The sequence below is a fragment of the Eumetopias jubatus genome, unplaced genomic scaffold, assembly GCF_037043125.1.
Source record: "Eumetopias jubatus isolate StellerSeaLion01/CBP00866 unplaced genomic scaffold, mEumJub1_p1.0 scaffold_4, whole genome shotgun sequence".
Taxonomy (NCBI): Eukaryota; Metazoa; Chordata; class Mammalia; order Carnivora; family Otariidae; genus Eumetopias; species Eumetopias jubatus.
Genome location: NW_028274810.1, coordinates 83,373,637 through 83,386,964, shown reverse-complemented (window position 1 = coordinate 83,386,964; position 13,328 = coordinate 83,373,637). Strand labels below are relative to the sequence as shown.

Genomic DNA, 13,328 nt, shown 5'->3' with positions numbered 1-13,328 from the left:
GAGAGGGAGGGTGGGGACAGGGTAGGGCAAAGGATGTGCCTGGACACCAAGTGATGCAGGTGGCCTCACCTTTCCATTCAGAGAAACTTCCAGTGAGACATTTAAATGTGTGGTGGAGAGCAGAGACGCAGCACTGGGAGAGACCAGCTCACGGTCTGAGGCAGTTGGAACTGGCTCCTGATTGAAGTCGGAGGTCCTGGTTTGCTCCCACTTCCCCTCCAGGTCTACTGAGTCATCTGAAAATCTTTGGGTCCCACGGTTTCCCATCTGTGAAGGGGGAATGGTGGATGACAGGGTTTGCAGAGTCCCTCTACTCTGATCCTCGCTGACCTCACCCTGCAGGCTGCCGTGTGGGTGACTTTAGGAGGGCTTGTTCTCCAGACCTGGGAGGCTGAGGTTGGGAGGGAGAGCCCCTGAGCTCCGCGCTGAACTCCGATCTTCCTGCAGGGATTTACCCGAAGTCTAGGACACCAGAGATCCCAGTCCCCTGCACTGTGCCTGAAGAAGCAGGTCGTGATGGATACCAGGTGAGTCCGGGTGTGGAGTGGGGACCATGGGTGCCGTCCTAACTGCTGAAACAGACAGACAGACTCTGGCTGCAGGCTTCCCTCACTTTGGTCTCAGGGGTGTGTGGCCAACAGTGGGTCCCGTGGCTGCTCTAGGGAGCTCAAGTGCAAGTCCTAGCCCGGCCACTGACCACTTGGTGACCTTGGGCAAGTCTCCTCCCTTCTCTGAGCCTCCTGTCCCTGTGTGTAAAATGGGGATGTTGGACTAGATCATGTCCTAGTCCCTGCCTCTAAGTCTCATAATCTGAAGATCTTGACCTCCTTGATTATCCTTTCCGTGTGTCTACTTTCTCACTTGTGAATGGGGACACGTGTGTGAAGGAGCCTAGAAAAGGATGCCAACCCTCTATTCCATATGCACAGTGTGTGCATCTTGCTTGGTCTCCCACCATGTCTCTGAAGCAGGCTGGACCAGGCCAGTGGCCCATCCTAGAGATGGGAAAACTCACTAGGGCTCCATGGAGCTCTCTGGGTGAATGGGAGAGCTGAGGGCTGGCAGGCCCCCAGAGAACTCTTGCCCCTGGGACTTGCAGGGAGCTGGGAGAAGGGAGGAGGCCAGATCCTTAGAGCAAAACCTTTCCAGGACACTGGAACCGTGCCTGCTGGAGGGATCTGTTGGAGTGTCGGGGATGAGCAACCCCCTTGGGAACCTGAAGGGGAATCAGGGCACCCTTGGAAGCATGTGCCCAGAGGAGCTCATCGCGCTGGGGCCTGGGGAATCTGCCTGGCACGTGGTCCTGAAGAAGATCAAGGAGCTCTGAATCAGTACGGAGGGAGAGGGAGGGAGGTTGGGGGTGGAAGGGAGTAGGGAGCAGAGAGGGTGAGTCTCAGTCCCTACTTTGGTGGACAAGAAATAAGACTTTCTGTTTTGTGGTTCTATAGCTCCGTTTACTAGGTCTTATTCCAAGGCTCAGTTCTGCGGGGGGTCATGGAATAGTTTCTCTGTCCCCTTCTCATACCTCCCATCACCCCATGGAATTGTAACTGCCCGGTGCCAGGCTGTGTGGTGGAGGGTTGGAGCCGCCTTGCCCCCACTTTGATCTACAAAGATCATTGTTGCCCTTACGTCTTCCTGTTTAAAGAGTTAGAAGATCTGGGGTCAGATCCTGTCTTTGCCATGTACTCGCTGTATGACCTTGAGCCAGTGACTTCCTATTTCTGAGCCCTTGTTGTCCCATCTATAAAATGGCACTAGCACTAGTACTGACTGCACAAGGTCATTGTGAAGACCAAGTGACGCACCCACCACCCAGCCTCCCCTCCCTCTTTCCCGGCCCTGGCAGGACCACCAAGACCCCTTCAGGGTCGCCAACTGGGCGTGCTGGCCCTCCGCCATCAGGCCTTCTGCCGCACCCTGCCGCAGGTCTCACCCCTCTGTGCCATGAAGTGCAACAACAGCACCTGGGGACTGCGCGTCCTGGCCACCCTGGGCGCCGGCTTCGACCGTGCCAGCCAGGTGAGCCTGTGCCCGCTGCCGGGGGCCTCATTTGAGGGCTTGACACTTCCTGGGGACAGGAGGTCAGCCGCCGGGGATCTCGGAGTGGGGCCTACGGCACCTAGGACAGTGGCCGAGACAGGAAATACTCACTTGATTTTGAAGGAAGAAATGAATGAACTATGGGGGGTTGACCTGCCGCTGGGCCACATGGCTGGGGCAGGCAATGGGAGCCAGTGAATGGAAGGGCACAGGCTTTGAGCCACAGGCCCCGTTCCTGTCCCCGCACAGTCATTTCACACACTGCAGGTTCTTCCTCTTATAAAATGGGGCCAACTGTGCTTTCCTGAGAGTCGTCTAGAAGCCTAAGTGGCACAGACATGCCCGGCGCAGTGCGAGGTGCAGAGGAGGGATTCAGCCAAGGGCAGCCCTTTGTGCTCATGCCCCGGGTTTCTGGCCCCAGAGGGCCAGGGTGGGGAGCCAGCCCCTGACGCAGTCGCCCCCATGCCAGGTGGAGCTGGAGCAGGTGCTGGGCCTGGGCGTCGCCCCCTTGTGCATCATGTATGCCAACCCCTGCAAGCCTGTCTCCCACATCCAGTACGCTGTCCTCCACGGGGTGCGGCTCCTGACCTTGGACAGTGAGGAGGAGCTGAGCAAGGTGGCCCAGCACCACCCCGAGGCCAGGTGAGACCAGCAGGGTGGGGCAGGCAGGTGCAAACAGATGGGCCGAGGGACAGCAAGCCTGGGGCCTCTGCCAGTAGAGTTGGGCCTCTGCAACCAGATGAAGGTGGTCCCATGGGGTGACCTGGGAGAGGTTCAAGTAGCAGAGTACAAGCCTTTGGGTCAGTGGGCCCAGTGCCTTCCCTGGTGCACATTGGTGCCAAAGAAATACTGTGAATATCTGCATAGACACTGGGCAGAACCTGGCATTAGGAGGCCTAGGGTCAGGCGACCTCACGGACAAAGCACTCACATTGGAGTCAGGTAGACCGGGGTTCGTGTTTCAGATTTGTGAGCACATGCTGTGTGGTCTTGGGAAAATTATTTAACATTGCTGATCCTGTAACCTGGAGGCCTACAAAAGGTGTATGTATAATTTTATCACTTTCCTGCTTTTTGTTGCCTGGGCAGAAGTCTCTAAGTGGTGAGTGTTTTCGTTTCTTGGGACTCAGCGGCTGGAGGAACTAGGCAGGGACAGGTGGGAAGGTGGAGAAACATTGGGGAGAGGGGCGGGTAAAGCATCCAGGCCTCGGGGCTCACGTGTCTAAAAACCCCTGGCATCTTTTGCACCCTCTCCCAGGCTGGTCCTCTGGCTGTGGACCCAGGACAGCGAGAGCATGTTCCCCCTGAGCGCCAAGTTCGGGGCCACCCTGGAGGTGTGTGAACATCTGCTCAAGTCGGCCAGGGCCCTGGGGTTGGCAGCGGTTGGAGCCAGGTGAGAGTGCTGGTTTTCCCTGCCTGGGAAGCACGGGTCCTGGCGTTTACCGCCAGTCTCCAGTCTTTGCCCTCTGGTCAGCCGTGGCCCCTCTGGGCCTCAAGATACTCCATTTGTCCTCAGCAAAGAAGCTGGCTGTTATCTGGGACTAGGGCAGGGCAAGCAAGCAAGGCACCCACCTTGGGTGAAAAATGTAAGGGGATGCCAAAAAACTTAGTACTCTAGACAAGTAACATCTTAATACAATATTTTAAAAACTCAAGATTAATGCAAAAAATCCATGATGAGGAAAATATTAAAATTTTAAATTAAGACAGGATTGGAATGCCTGACTTTTCCTTTTGCCCCAAAGTCCAATCACTGTTACCAATTTTGCCTTTATTTAAAATTTCTGTGTTTCATTCGTTGGGGATGTTTTTGCGTCAATTTTGCTTCTTAAAAATATTGCATTAAATGCTATTTATCTTGATGGCTCAGTATTCTGGCACCCCCTTAAATTTTGCATCTGAGCCAAGGGCCTCCCTCGCCTCCCACTGCCTGGCCCCGATTGGTTCCTCAGCCCTCCTACTTGCGGGAGTGTGTGTGTGGGGGGTGTCCTGGGGCTTGGGGTTCTGATCACACGCCCCCTAAGGAGGGGAAGGGGAACACTGCAACGGAGGCACTGGGAGGCGGCAGCCCAGAGAAGTGACTGCCGTACGACCGTGAGCACCCCAACTCAAGGCCAGTCACGGGCGATGTGTGCATCTCTGCAGACACCCACACGTATATCCAGGGGTGCATGTTTGTGTGGGCCGCCGTAGTCACGTGTGTCCTCGTATGTGTATCCGTACTGGTCTCCACATTTTACCCGTGTTGGCATTTCGGAATGTCCCCCTTCTTACTGACCCTTACGTTCCCATGTGTGTTTCTCTACGTGTCACGTGACCTGCGTCCAGCTTCCACATGGGCTTGAACTGCCAGATGGTGCACGCCTTCACCCAGGCCCTGGCTGACTGCCGGTGCATGTTCGAGATGGGCCTCCTGGACATCGGAGGGGGCTTCCCGGGAGAGGAGGGCTGCGAACCTAAATTTGAGGAGGTCGGAGAGGAGGACCAGAAAGAGCCTGGGCTGGGTTCGGGGGGCAGTGCGCACGTGCTTGCATGTAGGGGGAGCTCTTGTAACTAAGTCAGGTGCATGCATGTAGCTGGGAGGTGTCTTTGTCTTTGTCTGACTCAGTGCACATGGCCTGTGGGCACATGCGAGCATGTGTGAACGTCTGGCTCCATGTCTGTGTTTAGACATGTTACTTGCTGTCCCTGAGCTGCAGTCAAGTAGAAGTTCCCTGTGCCCCCCATCCAGGGACCATCCCATCTTTGCTGACCATGTATTGGTTTCAGTGGTTGGGAATTCAGACATCTCAGGGTGCTACAGCTTGTACACCTGCTTGTGTCCTTGGGCAAGTGACTTCCCCTCTCTGGGCCACAGTTTGTTTCCTCCCTAGTAAAGTAGGGATGATAACACCTCCCCACAGTGCTATTATGGGAACAAAGGGGGATGGTGCAGGTAAAGCCCCGACATAGGGACTGGTCATATGGGTCTGTCCCTGCAGAGAGCGAGGGTGATCAATGCTGCCCTGGCCCAGGACTACCCCGTGGGGAGCGGTGTAGAGATCATCGCGGAGCCCGGACGCTTCTACACGGCATCTGTCTACATGGCAGCTGTCAACCTCCATTGCCAAGAAGGCTGTGCTGGAATCTGGTGGGTGGGCCAGCACTGGGGGAGCGGGGGAGGGCACTGTGCAGACGTCCCCGGGCCCTGGAGAAGAGGATGGATGGAGGGTCTGGGCTCCTCCCCGCAGTGCCTAATTAGTGAGAGGCAAGCTGTGAATCGGGGAAAAAGAATGAACCTGTTAGTATCACTATTGTGTTGTTCTCAAGTTCACTGGGAGGTAGAGAGAGCCAAGACAAAGTCCTTACCCTTCCTCAGCCGCCCATGAATTTAGATCACATTTATGGAGGCAAAGTCACAGAATACAGCTCATGAGGCTACAGACACCGCTGTGCTCCTGACGTGCATTTGAAATCCTTCCGGAAAGTGCTTTCTAACAGGTGCAGATTCTTATAATGAAAAATACACTGAGTCAATACAAATTCTTACAAAAAATACAGGAAGGCAACATTGTCGTTGCTGTGGCCTGAAGGTTAAGGGTGACATCTAGAGGGTAACAGGAAACCTTTTGGCAATTGAGGTCGACCATCATGGGAGAGTTACTAGATTGTTATTTTTGCAGCAGGAGTGGGGTGGGGTGGCTGTTCTCACACAGTGAACTAACCAGAAACTCGGTTTCGTGATGAGATAGAGAGTACGAATAGGGTCTCGCCACTCTATTCTGTGGCTTCGTAATAACTGACATAAAAATATTTATAAATCCCGGTAATCTCCTCCCTTATCCTTGTGACACGTGCTGGCCCACACAACTTTTAATCCCAAAGGTGCTTGTGTCAACTAATTTCATTTCCCCACAAAGTGTGTGGTTAAAGAATATTGGGAAATGCGGCACAGGATTTTAGCCATCCGTTTCTCGGAATTCCGAGTTATAAGTATTTGGGGCTTATTATTTTTATTTCCACGATAATAAGAGCCGCTGATAATTAAGTATTCTGTGTGAAATACCTATTTTGTCTCATTTCTCTCAACAATCCTAGGAGGTAGTTTTGGGTCATTCCCATGTTACAGGTGGGAATACTGAGGCTCAGGGAGAGGAAGGAATTTGTCCACACAGCATGGCGAGTTAGGGGTGTAGTGGGGCCCCCCATCTGCCTGGCTGAAACGCTGGTCACTCGCTGAGGTCTCGTTCTTGAGGATGTCATGGCGAAGTGGCTTAGGACACCTGGGGCCGGGGTCCCTGGAGACAGGATCGGTAATGGCAGCTGGCGGGGAGGGGAGGAGGTGGGGTGACTGACACCAAGGAGAAGACAGTGAGGAGAAGACCCAGAGGGGGGATAAACAATATTCCAAAAGATGTGAGTATCTCAGTGGTAGCTGGAATGCCTGTGGATAACCCTGAGTTTAGATTCAAGAAAGCAATATTCTGCAGACTAAGTGGTTGTGAAGAAACCGGCTTGGTAGTAGGACGTGGGCACTGTCCCAAAGGGAGAAGTTTTTACTCACATTTCCCTAGAAACAGGGGACCTGGAGTGCCTCGTGGGGCCCAGGGAGAAGCACGCAGGTGGGGCAGGGGCAGAAGGATCGAGCAAAAGGCCAGGGTGAGAGACTCCAGTGTAGTTTTCGAGGGCAGGAAGGGGTGAGCTAGGTCAGCCGGCTGGGCAGAGGGAACAGCGGGAACCCAGATGACAGGCCCCAACCTGGTATGGGGTCGGGAAGACTCCTGGAGCAGAGAGCAGGAGTTCTCCGGCACTGGGCCACGGATCGGGGCCCCTCCCACACTTGCGCTTGGAGGGTGGGTGCTAAGACTGGCCACGCGCACCTCGGGGCTGCCCTCTCCCCGCTCCCAGGAGGCCACCGGAAGCTGGTATGCTAGCTCAGTGAGGGCCACTGCGGCATCTTCCGCATCTTCCTCAGGGAGGCTGTCCCCGGGATGCCCATTGTGGTGAAGGTAAGGGGGCCCCGTGTGGCTCAGGTACTCCTAGTCTCTGCGGCCACTGCCTACAGCCCCCAGTCCCGAGAGGCGGGGATCGCCGTGGCAGGTGGGGAGGTGAAGGAGCTCTGACTGTCGATGGCTTTGAAGATTGCCACACCACATGCGTGTTCAGGGACGCGCACATGGGTGCCTTGTGTACCTGCATGTGCACTTCTGTGTGTGGGGGCCGGCTGATGTACAGGTAGGTGGGTGTGCAGGTACGTGAGTCTGTAGGTGTGCGTGCACATCTATTCGGCCCTGTGTGTTTCCATGTGCATCTCTGCACACACGCGTTGTGTTTCCAGCATTCTTGAATGCTGGCGGTGCGGGAGACTTAGGAAGGAGAGATTCTCAAACTTGGCTCCACGTTAGATCACCTGGGGAGCATTAAGAGTCCCTAACACCCAGGCGATGCCCCAGACCGCTGAAATCGGAATCCCAAGTGGGTTGAAAGCCTGGCCTCAGGCCTTTGTGAAAACTCCCCAGGTGATCCCGATGGGCCGCCAAGGGTGAGGCCAGTATGTTGAGTGACAGTTGAATAAAATATTCCCATTGTGTAGGGGACACGGAGATCCTATCTGTGTCCACACTTGTGAATGGGCGGGGCGGGGCTATGTCACTAGACTGTCAACCCCATGAGGGCAGGGTTGAGAACAGTGCCTGGCGCATACAGACCGCTCGCTCCTTGGTCACCGTGGGTGGCTGATAAGTGTCCGTGTGGGAGCCTTTCCTGATGGGGCCCTGCGGGTGTGCCCTGCCGGCCCCGGGGAGTGGGCTGGGGGGACCCGCTGGGGCTCTTCCTTCTCTGAGACCCTGCTCTTTGCTCCCTGCAGGAGTTCGGCTCAGAGCCGTCCCTCCTCCCCTGTACCTGCTACGGTCCCACATGTGATGCCTTTGACAAGCTCTTCCTAGGGGAGTTGCGGGTGCCCGAGCTGGATGTGGGCGACTGGCTTGTCTTTCCCTCCATGGGCGCTTACACCTCCACCATGAGCTCCACCTTCAGTGGCTTCCTGCCCGCCTCCATCTGCTAGGTCATGGAGCCTGGGCTCAGGTGTCCACAGGGGGAGACAGGGGGCAGGGCATGGAGGGGATCGCAGCAGGATCTGAGTTTGGCAAGGAGAATGTGGCTAAGCTCTGCAGCCCCAGGCCCAAGAAATACCCTAATCCCCCCACCGGCCCCAGCAAAGCCCGAAGTGTCTGACCGACCTTTGACACTGGCCTCTGCCTTTGGTGCTGACCTTGCCATAGCTGCTCCCCGGGTAAGCCCAAGGTAGTCCCCCTGGGGGGCTCTGACAGCTCTGAGGTGTGCACACCTTTGAGGGCATAATCAGGCAACCCTGTGGCCCCGGCTGACCCTCAGCCCCTTGGCCAGGCCCCCACTCTGCTGTGTTTGCCACTGCTCCCCAGTTTCCTTCTCAGATGTCCCTTCCCTACCAGCTTCAGGGTCTCTCACAGGCTCGGCCCCAGGGTCCCCTCTCTGCCCAGCCTAGGGCTCTGTCCCCAAGGTGGGGAGGAGGCTCTAGAACTTTCCTTTAGTGGCACATCCTTTCCACAGGAGCCTGCTGGGGACAGCACCTTAGGTTGGGAGGCGACCGTGGAAGTGCTCCAAACACCTTGGTATGCCATGTGGGGAAACGCAGGGTGGGGGTGTGGGGGAGGCAGAGGTTTGAGTGCTTCTGAGTGTGATGAGGCAACTTCCAAGGTTCAAAACGTTTTCTCCCAAAGTGGGCCTGACTGAAGTCTAGGTTAGCTCCTCAGGCAGCTGCCCCCATGTTCCCTGCTCCTTACCCTCCAGACCCTGGTCGGGGAGGGCTGATAGCCTTGTGCCCAGACAGCAAGTGCCCCCTGAAGGCTATGTCCTAGACATGAGGTGGACTGCACGGACCAGTACCTTCCTTTCGTTCAGTTAGTGACCCCTGTGCTGATGTAGGAAGGTCTGCGTGAGCTACAGCGCCCACTCTTGTGGTGAGAATACTGGCTCAGACAGGCCAGGAGTGACTCCAGGCTCCCCCACACGCCCACAGGGGTGTCCGTGCCTCACTTTCCCCTCGGGTATTAGTATCGCCCTCACTGGGTTGTTGAGAGGAGTAAGTCCAATAATGCAAATCCTCAAGCAAGGTCAATTCACGTCCAGGGCCCTGCCTCCGGCTGCCCCTGGTCCCAGGCCTGGCCCACTCAGAGACCCCCCCCCACTGCCCCCAAGTTCTGGGGGTCCTCAGGGAGCAGGCGTAGCCTCTGGCCACACAGCTAATGGGCCAGCCCTGGGGGTGCGCCGACCTGGCCTCAGTCCTAGGAGCTTCCAGGCTGGGAGGTTGGAAGGACAAGGTGTGAAAACAGCCAAGTCCAAAATAGGATGGACACTCCTGTGTGTCCTCTGGGCACGCTAAAACTTTAAAAATAGTATTTGGGGAGCTCTGAGCTCGAAAAGAAAACAGTCCTACAGGGAAGGAAGTTGGCAGAGGCGAGGGCAGGGACCTGTCAGGATGACCACCCACATTCCTTCGGCTGGTGAGGGTCCAGAGGCCGAAGCCGCCCACCTCCTGTGTCCTTGTTAAGCTTCTCCATTCACTGACCCCCAGCCTCTGCGATGGTCCTCCCCGTCCGCCAGAGTCAGCCCTACCCATCTTGCTGCTGCCTCCTCAGCTCAGCTAACAGCGGAGGACTCTCCCAGCACCCCAGGACTAAGGAGAATTGTCCCCCAGATACGTGAGAAGGGTTGGGCTCTGGGGGCCACCCCAGAGGTCTCAGACAGCCTGCAGCCTGTTCCCAATTCACCTCTTCCCAGGGCCTGAAAATTGGGGGTGGAAACATCTACCCCAACCGCCCCACGCCCCAAAGTATCTGGAAGCACAAACATAAGTGGGCTTTAGGGAAGATATAAAGAGATGCTGGTGTGTTTTGTGTTCTGTGTTTTGCCCTCTGATGCTATAACTGTGGTTGTCCATCCATTCATCTATCCATACCTGCTGATCCATCCCTCCACCCATCCACCTCTCTATCCATTCACTCAGCAGAAATCTGAGGGCCGAGCGTGTGCCTGGCACTGTTCTAGGCCCAGGTAACACACAATGAAAATCCAGGCTTGTGGAGCTTACCTTCCAGTTGGCAAAAGAGACGGCTTAAACAAGCACATACATATATAACAAAGTACACGCTATGAGGAAAAATAAAGCAGAGCCAGAGGATAGTGAATAAAGGAAGATATGCTATTTTAGGCAGAAGGACCAAGGTCAGCTAGTCCGGGGGTGGGGGGAGCATAGGAGCAGAGAGTGAGAGGCCGTGTGGCCGCTAGATCAGAGTTCCAGGCATTGCAAACCGCAAGTCCGATGCCAGGGATGGAGACTGTTAAAAAAAAAAAAAGGCAAGGGGCTGCATGAAGGTGAGCAGAGTGAGTGAGGGGAGGAGGAGGCAGGGGTAGGGCTGGGGGGCCTCATGGTAAGGCAGGGCTTTGGGTAAGGCAGGGCTTTGACTTTGTTGTGAGCTGGAGGGGAGGCCGTGGAGGGTTTGAGCAGATCCCTGCGGCAGGAATGCAGAGAGAATCTGAGGGGGCTGCTGCCAGTTTGGGAAAATGATGGGCGGTCAGGGTGTTGGTGGTGAGGAGTGGCCAGTCCAGGACAGGGTGGACAGGTTGAGTCAAGAGGATCTGCTGAGGGACCAACTGGGGTACCTGGGGCGAGGAGAGGAGTCAAGGATGACCCCAGGGCATTCGGCCGGAGCGGCTGAAACATGAATGGGGACGCTGGGGAGGAGAAGCAGGGTAGGAGGGGTGAAAATCGAGAGCTCAGCTTTGACAAGTCAGGCTGGAGCAGTCTATCCAACCTCCAAATGGAGTCTCACACACACAAGCCCTGGGTTCAGGGCCAGGGCTCAGTACGGGGGATACGAACATGGGCAGTGTCGGCACCCCGAGGACTTGACATCCCTGGGGCCTCCCAGGCCAACCAGGAAGTGAGCATAGCCAGAGAAAACACAAGGCACAGAAACAAGAGAAGCATTTCTTTCTTTCTTTTTTTTTTTTTTTAAGATTTTATTTATTTATTTGACAGAGGGAGACAGAGCGAGAGAGGGAACACAAGCAGGGGGAGTGGGAGAGGGAGAAGCAGGCTTCCTACAGAGCAGGGAGCCCGATGCAGGGCTCGATCCCAGGACCCTGGGATCATGACCTGAGCCGAAGGCAGACGCTTAACGACTGAGCCACCCAGGCGCCCCGAGAAGCATTTCTAAGAGGAAATGCCCAACCGTCAAATACCGCTCAGAGGTGGGTGCGGTGGGGGTCAAAGGTGGGATCGGGAAGAGACGGTCACTGGTGATCTTAACCAGAGGCTTGGTGCAGGGAAGGAGGAGGTTGGTGAAAGTGGGGTCCAGAGAGTGTGGGTGTGGGCTGCCCCCCCTCCAGGAAGTTGTGCCAGAACCGGCAGCAGCGAGAAATGGGGGGTGGCTGGAAGAAGAGCAGGCCAGATCAGGAGGTTTATTTTAAGATGAGAGCTATTACAGTTTGTAGACTCCCGGGGAAGCTCGTTATTGGGGAAGATAATTAAGATGCAGAAGAGAGGAGACAGTTCCAAGAGCCGAGTGGGAGCTTGGACAGCACATCCCAGGGTGGGAGGCCGGGCACACCATGGGCACCGCAGGATCTTGGGAGAAAGTGGAGTTCTCTTCTTTTTTTTTTTTTATTCTTTTAAAGATTTTATTTATTTGTTTGACAGAGAGAGACACAGCGAAAGAGGGAACACAAGCAGGAGGAGTGGGAGGGGGAGAAGCCGGCTTCCTGCGGAGCAGGGAGCCCGATGCGGGGCTCGATCCCAGGACCCTGGGATCACGACCTGAGCCGAAGGCAGATGCTTAACGACTGTGCGACTCAGGTGCCCTGGGGTTCTCTTCCGACTGGTTCTCTTTTCTCAGTGAAAAAAGAAATAAGGTCAGGGCTGTGAGGGAGGGGGCAGAAGGGGGCCTTGGTGTTTTGAGGAGAGGGGCAGAGAGGAGGAAGTCCCAAAAGAGGGAGAGTGAATGGGCCAGTGAAATGGGATTCGATTGCCAGCACAGGGGACCACCCAAGGTTTGTGGCGGCCAGTCTAGAGTGAGGCGGGCCATCCGATGTGTCGGTCTTCAGCCATGTTCAGCTGCATGGGTGCAGGTGCGCCGTGGACATAGACGGGCTGGAGAATGAGGTTCTCATGGGAGTCTCTGCAGGTCCAGGCTCCAGCTGGCTACCCCAAAGCCCCTGCAGTCCTCAAAGCCCTTTCGTGACTCCACATACTGTCCTTCCACAGCCATATCAGCTGGAGACTCAGAACAACCGGGTGAGCTCACAATGACGCCCACTTTAGAGAAGTGAAGGAACCTGGGGCACCAGGGGGAAGGGGGAGAACTGGTATTTGAATTCACACGCCTGATCGGTGTTCTCCCTTCAGGGCAGCAGGGGCGTGCACGATTTAAGAAAGTCTTGCATCCCAGAGGGTGAAAATAAACAAGGTTGGCAGTTGGGGGATTAAACCTCAGGTGTTCCGTGCCTTGGGAGGCCCAGGTGTTGTCACGTTCAACTGTAGTGACTTGCTGCCACCCACTGGCCACTGGCGGTGTTGCACCCAGACCTACCGCGCAGGATTTGCTTAGCCGACCAGGGATTTACTGTCTGGGTCCAACAACGCCTTGTTCAAAGGATCAGGTAGGAGTTCTCACCCCGCCCCGCCCCGCCCCCCGCTTCCCCCCCTTCCCTGCCCCCCTGCTTTGACAAATGAGAAAACGGAAATCAAGAGAGGTGACTTTAAAATTCCATCTGCACTTGCGGACTCTATTCTGCTCAGGTGTTCATTCATTAAGTATTCATGGAAGACAGCGTTTTAGGCCCTGGGATTCAGCAGGACGTAAGGCAGGAGACAGCATTGCTCTGGTAGAGCAGCCGTTTTGGGGGGGGCAGTGCAGACACTAAAGAAGTAAACAAACCAAATGAGAAATGGTGATGGGTGCTGTGAACAAATTAAAAGAGAGAGTGGCTGGAGAGGATTTTCAGGAGATGACATTTGAGGAGAGACCTGATGGCTGAGAAGGTCAGTAAAGATCCTGCAGGAAGAGGGAACAGCACTGCAAAAGCCCTGAGGCTCTGCAAGATTTGGGCAGTTTCCAGATCCAGTGGAGCCCTGTGTCGCCCAGCCCATGAGAAGTGCAGCCGTCAGAGCTGAACGTTGTCAGGAGGGTCATGCCATTGACCTGCTCTCAGTGAGTCCACAGCCTCTCTCAGCCCCCCACCTTACTCATACAGCTGACCACTCCGTT

At 55.6% G+C, this 13,328-nt stretch overlaps 1 pseudogene; it reads left to right on the top strand.

The window, feature by feature from the left end:
- Window positions 1–553: 553 nt before the first annotated feature.
- Window positions 554–8,086, top strand: LOC114217070 (antizyme inhibitor 2-like; annotated as a pseudogene).
- Window positions 8,087–13,328: the final 5,242 nt, after the last annotated feature.